The 16,060-nt window shown below is 33.4% G+C and overlaps 1 long non-coding RNA gene across 1 annotated transcript in view; it reads right to left on the reverse strand.

The window, feature by feature from the left end:
* Positions 1–16,060, reverse strand: part of LOC128857935 (uncharacterized) — a 185,484-nt gene that overhangs the window by 146,359 nt on the left and 23,065 nt on the right. The window contains exon 2 of the long non-coding RNA XR_008453966.1: positions 8,837–10,622. This is a non-coding gene — a long non-coding RNA (uncharacterized LOC128857935). The remainder of the gene's footprint in view (positions 1–8,836; positions 10,623–16,060) is intronic.

Here is a 16,060-nt window from a genome sequence, read left to right on the forward strand (position 1 = left end):
TTCGCATAGCATACATAAAGGCGTTTCAGCTGTATAGCAGTTCGATTTTTAACTGTCATGCGTTTCGTGACGAGACTGTACCTGCACAAATTTTCGACTGCATTGAAGTGCAATGATTGTTGGCTATATTTTTCTTCTTTGGGTTGGTGCGTAAAAAAGTTACGAAATTTAGTGACTCTGAGAATTGCGATTTAAGAGGCGCAAAGAAGGAATGCAGCTTGCATTGAAAAATTTTTAAATAAACTATCTTAAATAAATGCAATATATTTATTTAAATTTTTTACATCAGTGTATTTGGAAGATTTTTTTAGTGTATGTTTGCATATATTTTATTTTAGTTTTTCCTTGTATTTCATGAAATTTTCTTTTAGTTAAAAATTTCAATTTAAATAAAATTTTATTTTAGGTTTTCATTGTATTTAATGAAATTTTATTTTAGTTAAAAATTTAAATTTGAATAAAATTTTATTTTAGTTATTTCTTGTATTTAATGTAATTTTAGTTTAGTGAAAAATTAAAATTTATACAAAATTTTATTTTAGTTTTTCCTTGTATTTAAAGAAATTTTATTTTAGTTAAAAATTTTAATTTGAATAAAATTTTATTTTAGTTTTTCCTTGAATTTAATGAAATTTTATTTTAGTTAAAAATTTAAATTTGCATAATATTTTATTTTAGTTTTCCTTGTATTTAATGAAATTTTATTTTAGTTAAAAAAATAAATTTGAGTAACATTTTATTTTAGTTGATTCTTGTATTTAATAAAATTTTATTTTAGTTAAAAATTTATTTTATTTTAGTTTTTTCTTGTAATTTTATTTTAGTTAAAAATTTAAATTTGAATAAAATTTTATTTTTAGTTTTTCTTTGCATTTAATGAAATTTTATTTTAGTTAAAAATTTCAATTTAAATAAAATTTTATTTTAGGTTTTCATTGTATTTAATGAAATTTTATTTTAGTTAAAAATTTTAATTTGAATAAAATTTTATTTTAGTTATTTCTTGTATTTAATGTAATTTTAGTTTAGTGAAAAATTAAAATTTAAACAAAATTTTATTTTAGTTTTTTCTTGTATTTAAAGAAATTTTATTTTAGTTAAAAATTTTAATTTGAATAAAATTTTATTTTAGTTTTTCCTTGAATTTAATGAAATTTTATTTTAGTTAAAAATTTAAATTTGCATAATATTTTATTTTAGTTTTCCTTGTATTTAATGAAATTTTATTTTAGTTAAAAATTAAAATTTAAATAAATTTTTATTTTAGTTTTTCCTTGTATTTTAGTAAGCAAAAAATGCATTTCCTCATATTCCGACAGTATGGGCGACTATTTGCTCTAGGTGCCTCGAAAGCAGTACGAAATTAATTAGAATTAGAAATATTACATCAAAGTAAATCGAAAGATGATTAACGATTTTTTATGGTCGGAATTGGATGATATTGATCTGGACAACATTTATTTTCAACAAGACGGCGCTACGTGCCACACAAGCAACGAAACCATTGATCTTTTACGGGAAAAGTTTCCAGACTGTGTTATCTCTCGAAGAGGTGATCACAATTGCCACGATCACGGGGCCACGTGAAAGAGAAGGTATACGCCAACACACCAACAGCCCAGGGTCGATTGAAGACCTCAAAGATGGAATTCGTTAGACCATCAAGGAAATAGGGCAGCCACTTTGCAACTCAGTTTTGGAAAATTTCATGAAAAGGATATTGTCCTGTAAGCGTGGTCATGGGGGTCATTTGCCTGATGTTATTTTCCACTATTAACGGCATACCTTCCTCTTTAAAATGAAATAAACATCCGATCATTTATATTATTATAAAAAATAGCATTTTTCTTTGAATATCAAAATAACACCTCTTATTGGAAAACCCTTTATATAAATATTAACTCAGTTTATATGTCGAGATAGCTTAGACCACATAGACTGACTACTGATAAAAAAGAATTATTTCGGGAGATCGATATTTTTATTTTAACATTTACGCGCTCTGTCTTGCTTGTCTGTTCGTGTAATGCAGCTGTCTAATTTAGTTGAGTCAAATATGATTGGCATTTGCAAAAATTATAAAATTTTCCATTAGGGTGATTAATTTTGCGTCGCCTTGTATAGTAATCTGGAAAACGATGAGGCTTATCAACACATTTTAAGTGAATACCCGACATATCGTGAATATATTCATATTTTTTAAGGAGAGTCTAACTGGTCCTATGACTGCGAAAAATACGTCAACCAAGGACCTCTTAGCTTATATTAGTGAGTCTGAGAGTGCCTTGAGTATTGGAGCATAGGGAGGTGATATAGGATTAAGGGCTTCAAGATCTTTGAACGCTCCAGATGTTAGTCGCAATGTCAGCTGCAAACAAAATTGGCTTCATTCGCTTGTCTCGATAAATTTTTTAGTCTGTAACAATAAAATTCACTAGCGGTCATCAAATATGGTGCAAGTCTTTTCTATGGTCTAACAAGGAGCAACTTCTATTACCCTACCTATTATAAATGCGGAATTTCTTCATTAGTAGTAGAATGCGTAACCAGCGTGCAAACTCCGCCACTCTGGTTATATGTGAGAGCAGATTCAAAACTAAAGCTGATTGTTGTTGCCCTATTTACATAAAATATTGGGAAATTTCAAGACCTCTTAAGGCTACTCCACAACACAGTTATTATAAATAAATGTTATTATGCTCATATAATACGATCTGGTCCCACATATTACAAGAATATATCTCGAAGTGTACGAGAGAAAGATTCTGCGAAAGAATTTTGGACGACGGTGAATATCGCAGCCGATGGAGCCATGAGGTGTATGAGCTTTATGGCGACTTAGGCATTGTGCAGCGAATAGAGATTCAGCGGCGCCACAGAAACTAGCCTGTCTTCCGAATGGATAGAAACACTGTAGCTCTGAAAGTATTTGATGCGGTACCTGCTGGTGGGGGCAGAGCAAGAGGTCGCCTTTGCGTAGGAAAGATCACTTGACACCCCTTTATCTGAACGCGAATGTAGCGAGAGCGAACCGTGATCGGCACTATGAGGTGCAGAGGAAACTATGCCATATAAGCAATACAGCAAAATTGAAAATTTTGTAAAAAACCATAATCAAAGAAGTAGACGTAGTAAAATAACTCAATGTTTGACTGACTTTCAACACCAAAATTCGGTTGTGGTCGCAGCGACATTGAATCTACCTTATGTTGTATTATATAATAAGTACTAAAAATAATAGATAAGTAGTGTAGAAAAGCACAGGTAGCAGCGGGCAGCTGCTCATGTGTCAGTGCGTATTCCTTAAAAGACGTGCAGACATTGCTTCTCTACGCATCAGCACACCTAAAGTTGGACGCGTCCTCGCTGACAGTGAACTTAGAATACTATCAGATTTCCTCAGCGATATGTTGATCAGTAAAGAGCTATAAACACACTATAAAAAAAATAATTAACGCTGTGCGTAGTAGCTCGGCGACTTAAACTCTCCTCCTCTCTCAATCGTATGTGCATCGCATCGCTAACCTGATTAGCAATTAGTCAGTTTTCCCAGTCTACTAATTTTTAAACTACAAAATTTATTATTCAAACAAATACATAAATTTAAAACAAATGCTAATATAATAAATATAAAATCTAAACCCCATTTATATGCTACTAGCCGCGAACTGGTGCGTGAGAAACTACTCCGCAAATAATTCTAATTATAACAATTTAAAATAGCTCGTTTGAAAGAAATGCTAAAAGCAGCCATTTTATTTGTTAATAGTTGTGTAACTAATCGTGAACTAGACCATAATGAACTAGTGTAGAACTGGTTCGTGAGAAACTAGTTCGCAAATAATTTTGATTACAATAACTTAAAATAGCTCGTTTGCAACAAATGCTAAAAGCAGCAATTTTATTTGTTGGTAGTTGTGTAACTAGTCGTGAACTAGACCATAATGAACTAGTGTACAACTTTTTTTGTTTTTTTTTTGATAGAAGAACAGAAAATTCTAAGTTCAGCTGGGTTACAAGTATGTGGTACATAATGGACTAGTCCACAACTAGTTTTTATAACTTAACTGCTCCATAATAAACTAATGCACGAATTACTATAGAAAAATAGCAAGCTATTTAAATACAAAATAAACGTAAAACAATCGGTGCAAAACCAGTTTCGAATATTAAATATATTTCAATAAATAAATTTGTTTTGTTTCCAAAAATTGAAGAGGATGACATGGACGACATTTGGATTCAACAGGACGGTGCAACTTGTCACACTGCCAAAGTTACACTCGAACTTTTGGCTACTGTTTTTGAAAACCAAATCAAGTGGCCGCCTCGGAGCTGTGATTTAAGCCCGTTGGATTATTTTTTGTGGGGAGCCGTTAAGGACAAATGCTATGCGAACCATCCAGAGACGATTGATGCTTTAAAACACGAAATCGAAGTTGCCATTCATGAAATTGGAGCCCAAACAATCGAAAATGTGCTTAAAAATTGGGTTGATCGAATGGCCTACTGTAAAGTTAGTCGTGGCAGTCATTTGAACGATATTATTTTTCATTTATAAATGACATTGTTCAATCTTCAAAATAAAAAAAAAGTTTGAAAAAATATTGATTAGTATTTTTTTATAGCCGATTCAACAAGCAAATTTTACATGACCCACCCTATATATGTAAACTACTACAGTACTTCAATCGAAAGCGAAACTTCTGCTCAAATCCATCTACAGGGCGCAACTAAGCAATTAATTTTAAATTAATTTATTAATCAAAATCTTATCTCAAATGACTTAAAAACTCTAATGCAAATACAGATTTTGACTTTTTTGTCTTATTAAGTTTTACAAATTAAATAAACACGCAAATCGCTGGCAATTAAAGCAACGCAAGCATTCCCACACACGCACGCATGGACATATACAGAGAGACTTATGAGTACACACACACACACACACACATGCATCATCCATACATAAGTACGTAGCAAAGTCAGTCCTTAAAAATCATTTCTAAAGCGCATGCAAGTGTTGCTAACTAATTCTTTTTTTTTTTTGTTTTTGTTTTTGTTTTTACTATTTTTCATCCACTCATATTTTAATAAAATTAGCCATTAAAAATATAAGTAAGAAATTTAATTCGAAAAAAAACCTACAAAAAATCCATTCAAATAAAATTTATATGCGAATGCACAGTGGTGTATTAATGCGAACGCTGTGGGCGTTTGTTGTGACTTCAAATGCATAGCAGTTAGTTATAGCAGTATAGCTGGTAAGTGTTGTTGTTGCTGGTTTGGTTGCTGCTGTGCCGGCAGTCGTCAGTCGGTCGTGGCAGTTTGTGATTGCTGCTGCTGCTGCTGGTGCTGCTGGTGGCGGCTAGCGATTGGGAGTTGGCAGTGTTGGCGTTACTTTATGACGTGTTGCACTCGCTCGCACGTAAGCACACACACACACACACACGCACATACGTAGTGTGTGAATGTGTGTGTCTACTTATAATTTTTATATAGTTATAATATTTTTGAGTCTCTTTATATACGAGTATATTAAATACAAACACACATTCTCGTGCATAATTAAAAGAACAAAACGTAAAAGAAAAATCGGCAAAAATTAGCCCGCCACTGCACACCGCCTGCACTCCACCACTGCACCAGCACTGCTTTCCGCAGCCCAACTACAACTCTATTTATTCTTAGCAACTTTTTCACTGTGTGTATTTATAAGTAAGTATAATGGCCAACACTTGCACCGGACCAACCTCAACTTGCCACAATTATCCCGCAATGCCAATTGTTGCTTTTAAAGTTGACTTTTTTGTCTATTTGACTTTTTTTTTTTTTTTTTTTTTTTCCCTTGCATAATTGTTGTTATTAAGCATTGTTGTAGCTACAATTATTGCTATTGCTTGGGGTGTTTTTGTTGTTTCATTATATTGAATCTTGCATTTTGTTGAATATTTATGGTAGACCGTTCACGTTCTTGTTAGGATCAATTCTTCATCTGCTCCACGCTTGCTTTATATTATATTTATTGCCACTTCAGTGAGATTGTTAAATTCTTTCAATAAATAAAGTGTTAGTTTTTTACTTTTTTCTACCTTACAGATTGTGTTGCGCATTACAGCAAGCGTTTTTATGTGTAACCGGAATTAATTTATGAGTATACAGAAAGATTGGTACATATCGCAAATATGATTGACGAGCAGAAAGGAACCCCGAAAGAGAAGCAGCGAATCGTTCTAATGTGGAAACAACATTCAAAACCCGCTTCTGAGAGATGAAGGACTTACGTACTTGAACCTTATATTGAATAGTAGTAGCCAGATGGTTTTTTTATGCAGAGCCTTTTCGTGCGAGGAATGCACTCGGATATTTGCCACTGCCTGTCGAGGAACGACCGCCAGATGGCCGGTGATTAGGAGACTTTAGTGACCTCGACCTCCCTCATAATACAGCTTTTCCTTAGTTAAATTTTATTGAATTTTTGGTTCCCAACAGACTTTTAGTCCATGTTGTTCTACTTTGCCTGAAACACTAAAAAACTACAAAAAATGTTATGTTCATATGTCTCGGTTTGGCGACTACAAGAGGTCTACCCGTAAAAGACATTGGCCTGAGTTGGGCTCCTGCAGAGTAGTCAAGTGCTTTGTGAAAGAAATAAAAACTAAATTAGCGACCTTTCTCCTAAAACTTAGTAGGTAGGACCTGAGAGTACTGGCGGGTGTAATCACAGCGCACAATGTCTGTGGGCAGCATAAGGCTACCATAGGAATCATTGGCGACCAAATAGGCCTATCCTATCTTGAGAATGAGGACATTGTAGGTCATTTTCTCTGTGTCTATCCGGCGTTTTTCTAGTATCAAACTTTGGCTGTTGAGTGACGTTGAACTGAGTATGGATACATTTCATACTCTTCCTCTTCCGGATATCTTCAGATGCATCAATGAATCCAAAAGATTTACGGAAGAGTGACTTCACCTCAATTTTTTCGACTTACCATCCATACTGCATCTATCCTGTCTCACTATTCTTTCCATTGTAATCTATCCGGGTGTAGTACAATGGTCTTCCTGACGAAGTGCTTGGACTAATGGGACAACCCATATATAAATTATATAGTGGCAAGCTTCTACTTCATGTTAGCATCTGTAAGTCGGAACAGTTCCGATTTTTGGATTCGCAAAGACATAAAAAATTATTTATCGCCTCTGTTAGATCTCTCAACCTACAAACTGTGTGGTACAAGTGGCATTGTAACGCTAGCCAGAAGGGGATGTCAGACGCTTAAAAGCTCTGCTTAAACGGCCAAGAAAAAACGTCTCTATGCTAGTTGCTCTGATCCGCCTTCTAGGTCGATTTGTTCAAAGAGTGAATATACCTCAGCGGCATTTTATAATCCTTAGCGCTAGCCTCATATTCTTCTTGATTGGCGCTTTAACCGCTTAAACGATTTTGGGTGAGTTTCACAAAGCGCGCCAGTCGTTTCTAACCGTTTCGTGTTTGCTCGCGCCATTTGGACACACCAAGTGAAGCCAAGTCCTTCTCTTCATCTGATCTTTCCAACGCAGAGGCCGGAGCAAGGTCTCCTCTTCGGGATTACGGCATGCCGGGGCTGACATCCCTATTACATACTAACTACAGCACATTGCCGGGACTAATGTGTAAGCGGGTGTGCTCAACCCTCATTAGAAATAATTGAAAAAATAGCTGTTTTATTTATAAAGGGTGGTTAAATTTCAAGGGCCGATATTAAATGTGAACCACACCTAAACGTCAAGCTTTTTTCTGCATTTCATTTGTCATTTTTCAATTTCAGACTAACTCAATTTGAACCATGGCAAGATACACAATCCAGCAATGCCTTAAAGTTATTCAAGCTTATTATGAAAACGGGCGTTCAAATTAAAATGCATATCGCGCACTTCGTGAAGAAAATCATCTTCAGTGATGAGGCACATTTTCACCGCAGTGGATTCGTCACTAAGCAGAATTGCCGCATTTGGGCGAATGATAATCCAAGAGTGATTGCCGAAAAACCAATGCATCCACCAAGAGTGACTGTTTGGTGCGGTTTATGGGCCGGCGGCATCATTGGGCCGTATTTTTTCGAAAATGAGGCCGGTCAGGCAGTTATGTACTGTGAGATGATAACGAACTTTTTATGATCCGATTTGGAAGATATGGATGTGGACGATATGTGGTTTCAACAGGACGGTACCACTTGTCACACAGCTAACGAAACAATGGCTCTTTTGCGTGAAAAATTTGATGGCCGAATAATCTCACATCGCGGCGATGTTAATTGGCCGCCAAGATCATGTGATTTGACACCGTTGGACTTCTTTCTTTGGGGTTATTTGAAAGAAAAGGTGTACGTCGATAAGCCAGCAACAATTCAAGAGCTAAAGGATGAGATAATTCGGCACATTAACGGCATGGAACCTCAATTGTGCCTCTGCGTCATCGAAAATTTGGACCTTCGGATGGAGGTGTGCCGCCGAGGTCGCGGCGGCCAATTGGCCGATATTTTGTTCCATAAGTAATTGAGCCATACCAATATTATCATAATAAACAGAAATGACAATAATTTCTTAAAAAAATTTTAGTTCATTTAAAATCAACACCGGCCCTTGAAACTGAACCAGCCTCTATAAAAAAATATTAAATTTACAATATTTATTACCAGAACAAAAATAATTAAAATTAAGGCCACCAGCTGCCAAAGAATTAGGGTCGACCAAAAAAAAAAATGTGTATAACAAATAAACAAAAATTGCATATAAAGTTTCATTCTGCGTATAAAATTATAATATATTTAAAAAAAATTCTCTATCTACTTACCACATAAAGTAAAAATTTAAAAACAATTCACTATCTGCTCGCTTCCTGTCAGAGTGAAGTTTTTTATGGCGTACGTAGTGCCAGCTGAGTTTATTATTGCAATCGAATTCACTGCTGCTGTTTTTGTAGTTGTTGGCGTTATTATATGAATGCTGCTGGTGGTGCTGCTGCTGCTACTGGGGCTGCTGGTGGCTGCAATCGCTACTGTATACCGTCCAGATTGCGAATCAAAGGTGTAATCCATTTGTGAAATTGATTGGAACGTAGATTTGCCACACGCGCCACACATACACACACGCACACGCACACAACAAACCAGTTATGCTTTAATATGCAGTAAGTCTTGTGAATTTGATAGCGTTTTTGTTGTGCAAAAAAAATTTAAGTGACAAATTTGATGAGCGTTTATTCTAATTAGCAATTGTTTTTTTGTTTTTATTTTGCAATAAAGTTTTTTCACTATTTTTTATTAGTTGGAAGTTGGAAATTTGGACAAAACAAAATAAAACGTGCGAATGCCGGGTGTAGGGAGAAGAACAAATAAGATTTGGTAGTAACTGGACAATGCACTTGCCGCTTGACAACTCAAATACCAACAACAAATTAAACAAATAATTGTGCGCTGTGCGATTATTTTATAACTTCTTTGTTTTGTAATTTATTTGCTGCTTATTACGACTTTCCTCAGCTCACGAGCAGACAACGCGTAACAGTTCAAAAAATACTTTTTTTTTGGATTTTGCTTTTCGCAAATAAAGAAGAATGTTTTATAATTTTTTGCCGTGTTTTCGACGTGTCAAAATTGCAGTCTATTTTGTTTTTTGTTTTTTGTAAATAAGTGAAAAAATGAATTCTCATATGCCGCACTTTTACATTATTGTTTGGATTTCTTTTTTTTTTTTTTGTTTTGTTGCACAGTTATTTTTGCACAAATCGGTATTTTTTTTTTCGTGCCTCACCAACAAAATCTAGCTTTTGTAATTTTATTGCGTCGAAATTTTTTATTATATTTTTTGTTGGTCTTTAATGCCCTAAAATGTGTATTGCAACAACTGTTTCTTGGGCTGTAGTTCGTTTTTTTTTTCACAGCAGAATTTACAGAAATATGAAAAAGCAGAGAATTGTAACTTTTTTTGCTTCCAACGTAAAATATTTTCAACCAATCACAATTCTGAATCAGTAAAGTCTGCGTTGTAGACGTCAAATCCGGGCTTCTAGAAGTTTAATTTGTTTTTTATTTGTTTAATAATTTTCTTGTCTCTTATTTGTCAGTCCTTTTGCTAGCGAAATGCTTGATTGCTGATTGTTTTGCTTGCTCAGCAGTGCAAAAATTTTTGAGATTTGTTTTCTTCGCTTTTTCTCAGAACAATTTTTTCAACAATTTTATGCACAATTTTTTGTTTGAAATTGTTTTGATTTTTTTTTTGTTTTGTATTATTATTGGTTATCGGAAATTTCGCAATTTTTGCAAGCATTCACGTAATTTATATGATTTGTAGCACAAAGGTTTGTCGAAATAGTTTTTCACAGTTAAGTTGAAACATTCAAAATTTGGTTTGGGTTTCTTTTCATTGAAATTTCTTGTAAATTTTTGCTTAATTTTCACTTTGCACGCCTTTTTTGCGTATATGCATTTTTTTATTTAGCTCCAGTTGTTTTTAGCTTTTTTTCTGGCTAATTTTTCACATTTTCCAACGCAACAGTACTTCGCTTTGATTTCATTTTTTCCGTTTATGACGATTTATGTGCGATTTGTGATATCTTTCTTTAAAAATTTATTATTGATCTGCAAGACAAAATAATTGAAATTAGTGCTGTGAATTTTATAAATAACAAAAAAAAAAAAAAAACGAATGTACAGTAGCGCAAGTGTCAATAGAAAAAAATGTGCATCTCTCATTATTCTGGCAACTTTGTTCAGTTGCTAAACAGTTTTTTTACTGAAAATGAAGATTTGTGTTCCGCTTCTATGCTTTGGGAATAGCCGATACGAATTATTAAGAATTTTGTTTTCATATTAGCAAATGCAGGTATTTAAAATATAGATTCCTAAAGACAAAATCTTGTCAGCAAAAAGACTTATTTTCGCAGTAAAATTAAAAAAAAAATTGCATTATTTCAAACAAACAAAAATTGAGCCTTTCAGTGGTGGCTTATACGAGGTGGCGCAAAATTAATCACCCTATATAAATATTTATAATTTATGCAAATGGACAAGCAATGGAGCGCGTAGATAAAAATAAAAATTTCCATCACTCAAAATATTTTTTTTTGCTTTTTATCAAGGCGAATCTATTACAGGTGGTGTTGGCAAATCAGCTGAGTTGTTTTTTTTCTTTCGCCGTGTCCATGTGGCTGTCAGCTCGAAATGAAACAAGGCGAATTGATTAATTCTTTTCTAGTTTCTCAATACTTTACTTTGACAATCAAACGTACCGAATAGAGTTATTAGTCTAGTGTCACCAGCTTTATTGAATGCGCTTTGCTTTTTATTAAGTAAAAAAGTTATTCAAAAACAAACTTGGATGATTGCGTATAAATGAAAATAAGCTGTCGTGGTCGTGGCGCTCCTTTAGAAAGTAGCTCCACACACTAATTGACACCCTTATCAATGCTGAGCGAAGAATTGGTATTAGCGCCCAATATTGTCGTAAGCACAAAACCGTTACTTTCAGTTTGAAAGTTTCAGAACAGTGACTGAAATATTGCTAAGCTCCTTTAGTTGCTTATAATCCCGTGAATTGCTTTCTGGAATGTAGCGATTCCAAACAACTGCAGCAATATCATTTGTTGTAACTACAATAAGTTGCAAGCAAAATAATGTGGACTTTTTAAGAAAATTAAATACTTTAAAAACTCCCTTTACGTACAGTTAGTGAAACTGGACATCTCTTTGCCTTTTGCTTTACTTCATTTTTTTTTTTTTATGATGCCTTCGGTTCCAACGACTCTTTCGCTAGCTGAACGAGTATGAAGCGCTAGGTCCATAAGTGTGTGCCTATGGGAGCTTTTACTGCATAAATTTTCGTTTATACAGCTAAGTCAAATCTGTGGCAATAAAAGATTGCATGGCAGCTGAAACTCCCAGCGCTACTGAGCTGAAATTTTGAGTGGATGAATGATAATTAGACGCAACAAGTGCTTAGATTTCGCTAGCCAATTCTCAAAAAAAAATATGAAATAATAAAATAAAATAAAAAAGGAAACCAAAAGTTTACTTTATGTTGGCTTACAAAAAGTAGTATATCCTCATCCCTGAGCTTTGCTTAACACTCCGCATGACTTATAACCATGGGAAGGTGACTAGAACTGACTTCAAGCAGTCTGCTAGCTGCAAACCAAGGCGAGTTCATTAAAAATGTACATTTTGTACATTAGAATGTCACGCCAAAAGATAGTAGAAAAGAGCAAAACAAAAAAAAAATAGAAAAAGACCCAACTATGTTGAATAACCGGCATGCAGTTGGAGCTAGAAGCACACGACGATAGTGTGTGAGGGGCACGGCTTTTCGTGATTTCATTTTGTGCTGACATCCTTATGTAGGAGTACACGGCGAAAGCATGGCAAAAAAAACAAATTATTTGGTCTACTGTTATCACCTTTAAGAGATTCTCCTTGCTACAAATTAGCTGCTCTCTGATATGAGAACCCAGATAAGCTTTCAGGCTGAGATATAGAACCTATTTAAGAGCCTGAGCGTTCAAAACAGAATCACAAGTGCGCTCAAAATACAACTCGCACATATTAGCACCTTGATTATGCTCTTCATAACAGATCCCGAGACAGCAAAAAAGGTAACACTCTTTTCAGCTCAAATATAGTAAACCAGTTGTGGCGACAGAGGATTCTAAGACCTCACTCAAATGAACTTCTATCAAATGACTTTAGTCAATAACTTTGTTAGTACTTTAAATAAATATTTGAGCAACATTTTTTAAACTATTGCGCCTATTTGCAGCTAAAGACTCCTTTACACTTTTTCAACATTTTCAAGTAGAAGTTGTTTAAAAATTTTGCAGACGAACTAATTTTGTGGGGAAAAAACTTCAAGTAATTTTTTTTTTAAATGCGCTCATCTTAGCCAACATTTTTGAAGGCATTGCAATGAAATCATTTTTTGTTTTTATTTTTCTTCAAATATTATAAAAAAAAAAAAAAATAGAATGTAACCACTGCGAAGCATTGCGCCACAAGAGTTACGTCTGAAGTGAATTGTAAGTAAGAAGCTTTGGAAAATTTTCTTAGCTTTTTATACGCAAATGAGTTACATTTATTTACTTTTATGTTACTTTATTTGCTTATTCCTATAATTCCTTATTTATTTATCCTTTTATGACTTTGTCAGCACTATTTTTTAATCTTAAAAACTACGCCCAACTAACTTTTTATTATTTTATTGAAATTTGCCGTCCTAAACTTGAATGCTGAATTTAAAATGATTTATTTCAATCCAATACTGTTTCTTTTAACTGAAACCATTTATTTTTTTCTTTTCCGCAAAATCTGTTGTACGTTGAATTTTCTGAGGCTAGAACTCAATTTACAAAAAAAATTTATTTATTTAAATTTTAGTGTATTTGCTATTTTGGTTTGGTTTATTATTTGGAAAATGATATTAATGAATTAATTTACAAAATTTTATCAGTGCTTTTATGCTTCATAGAGGTCGGTCTGCAACTGGTATCGCCAGGGACCAAAAGGTCTATGCGTGGCTTATTACCAACCAGGCTAATTTAACCTAACCTTTTAAGCTTTAATGTTTCTAATAATTTTCAAATATTTAGTTTTCGTATTTTTAGTTTTGTGCGCTCAGGGCCCAGAGAAAAGTTGCATTATTATCCCGTTGAGCGCGATTTTCATTTTCAAGTTTTTTACTTATGAAATTTGTGCTTAGAATTTGCTGCGAGATTTTTAATTTTTGAATTTCTACGCGAGAGAGAAATAATTTCTGCCTATGAATTGAGTTCCATTGCAGAAATAAAAAGTTGTTTACTCTTCTACATATTTCAGTTAAGAAAAAAGAAAAAAATATATTTTTTTAACTTTAGCAAATTTTATTGAAAAAAACATATTTTTTTAACTTCATACAACATCTGCCACCCCTAGATCTCTTCTGCAAATACTCAGCGGACTGGAGGACTGTCACACAAGGACACTCAACCATCTTGGACTCCTATACGGATATACCCAGTGACTGTGATTATCACCCTCCCATTGTTTGCTTCGAAAGGAATTTCCTAATGAAAATCCCTTCTAGACTGGAATGCTGTGAGGAAGATTCAACACCCAACACACCCGTTAAGATCTACACAGACGTATCTAAAATGGACACCGGTGTAGAATCAGCGATATTTTGCGAAGAGCTTTCTATTAGTGAATCCTCTGAACTACCGGATCACTGTAGTGTTTTTCAAGCGGAAATAAATGCTTTTTATGAAGTCTTAAAATGGTTAAAGATAAACCGAATATCATTAACGGATATCTGCATTCTATCAGACAGTCAAGCTACGCTACAGGCTCTGCATGCATTCCAAACAACATCAAGGAGTGTCTTACGTTGTCGCCAATCTCTAAATGAGATGGCCAAACAATATCGTATAATCTTATGCTGGGTTCCAGGCCACAGAGATATACCAGGGAACTGTAGGGCTGACCAACTTGCAAGAGAAGGTACCTGTATGCCAAACATAAGTAATTTTATGGAGATACCTCTCGCAACTTGTAAGCTTCTCATTAAGGCCGCACTAATCAGTTCTACAAATCAAAGATGGATTGGCGTTAACACCTGTGAATTTGCTAGGCAAACATGGCCAAGGCTAAATTTACGTCTGTCCAAGAATATTATAAAACTGAATAGACTTGAAATCAGGACCTTAGTAGGGGCCCTCACAGGACATTGTCTCATAGGAAATCATGCAAAAAGATTAGGCGTTTACACGCATGATTTCTTTCATAGCTGCAGAAATGAGGAGGAGTTGGAAACAATTCAACACCTTTTTTGCACATGCCCGGCTCTAGCCAGAAGCAGGAACCGATTTTTAAAGCCCTACTTCTTAATGAATTTAGATAATCTATATACTTTAGGTATCAACAACCTTTTACGCTTTGTCAAAAGCTCAGGATGGTTTAATATGTAGAGGAAAATGTAGCCCAGCCCCCGCGCTCACAACGGACCCATTTCCTGGTCTAAGTGGCATCGTTGTCGCTATGCGCGATGCGGCTGCCAAACCTAACCTAACCTAACTTGTTTTGTTATACTATTGTTTTTTTTTTTTTTTTTTTTTTTTTTTTTTTGTTTTTTTAATTTTAATATGACTAAATTTTAATGGCTTTAAAATACATTACTTTAAACTTATTTTAATTTCGTTTAAAATTTTTTTCACATATTTTATATTAATTTTTGTTCGGCACTAAGAGATTGCCGTTAAATTACTCTTTATATGAGATTTTTTTATCATTTTCTTTTTCAAACTATTTTCTAAATAATATTTATGCGAGATTAGAGTTTTTCAGTTGAAGAAAATGTGTGAATTTTTTTTTTATTTTTTTTTTATTTTAAAAATTTTACTACCCCGAAATAAGAATGGGCTCAAGGTGCTTGAATTGATTGAATTTAGCCTTAAAATTTTATTTGTAAATTTTAATAATAAATCTTGTTCGACGCTATGAAATTTTTTAGTATTTTTTTATTAAAAATGGCATTTATATTTTTCTGAAAATTTTTATGCGAAATTACAGGTTTTTGGTTTGAAAAAACATGTGCAATTTTTTTAGTTGTTTTTTTTTTTTAATTTTAAAAATTTTACTTTAACGAAATTTCGATGAGTTTAAGGTAAATTTACGTATTTTATGATTTTAATTTTTAATGATTTTAATCGTAAAATTTTATCGACATAATTTTGTAATAATCTTTATTAGACACTTGGAGGTTACAATTAAGGAAAAATATATGAGATTTTTTTTAATTATTATTTTTTTATTAAAATTGTACTTATTTATATACTTTTTTTAATTTATATGCCAGATTTTTTATTATTATTATTATTATTATTTATTGAAAATTGTATTTATTATTTTTTATTTTCTAAAAATTTGTATGCGAGATTACATGTTCTTGGTTGAAGAAAACTTAGGAAATTTTTTCGTTGCTTTTTTTTTAATTTGAAAAGTTTTACTTTAACGAAATTACGATGAATTCAAGGATCGTAAATTTGAAAATGATT

This window comes from Anastrepha ludens, chromosome 3 (assembly GCF_028408465.1).
Source record: "Anastrepha ludens isolate Willacy chromosome 3, idAnaLude1.1, whole genome shotgun sequence".
In the NCBI taxonomy this organism is placed as follows: Eukaryota; Metazoa; Arthropoda; class Insecta; order Diptera; family Tephritidae; genus Anastrepha; species Anastrepha ludens.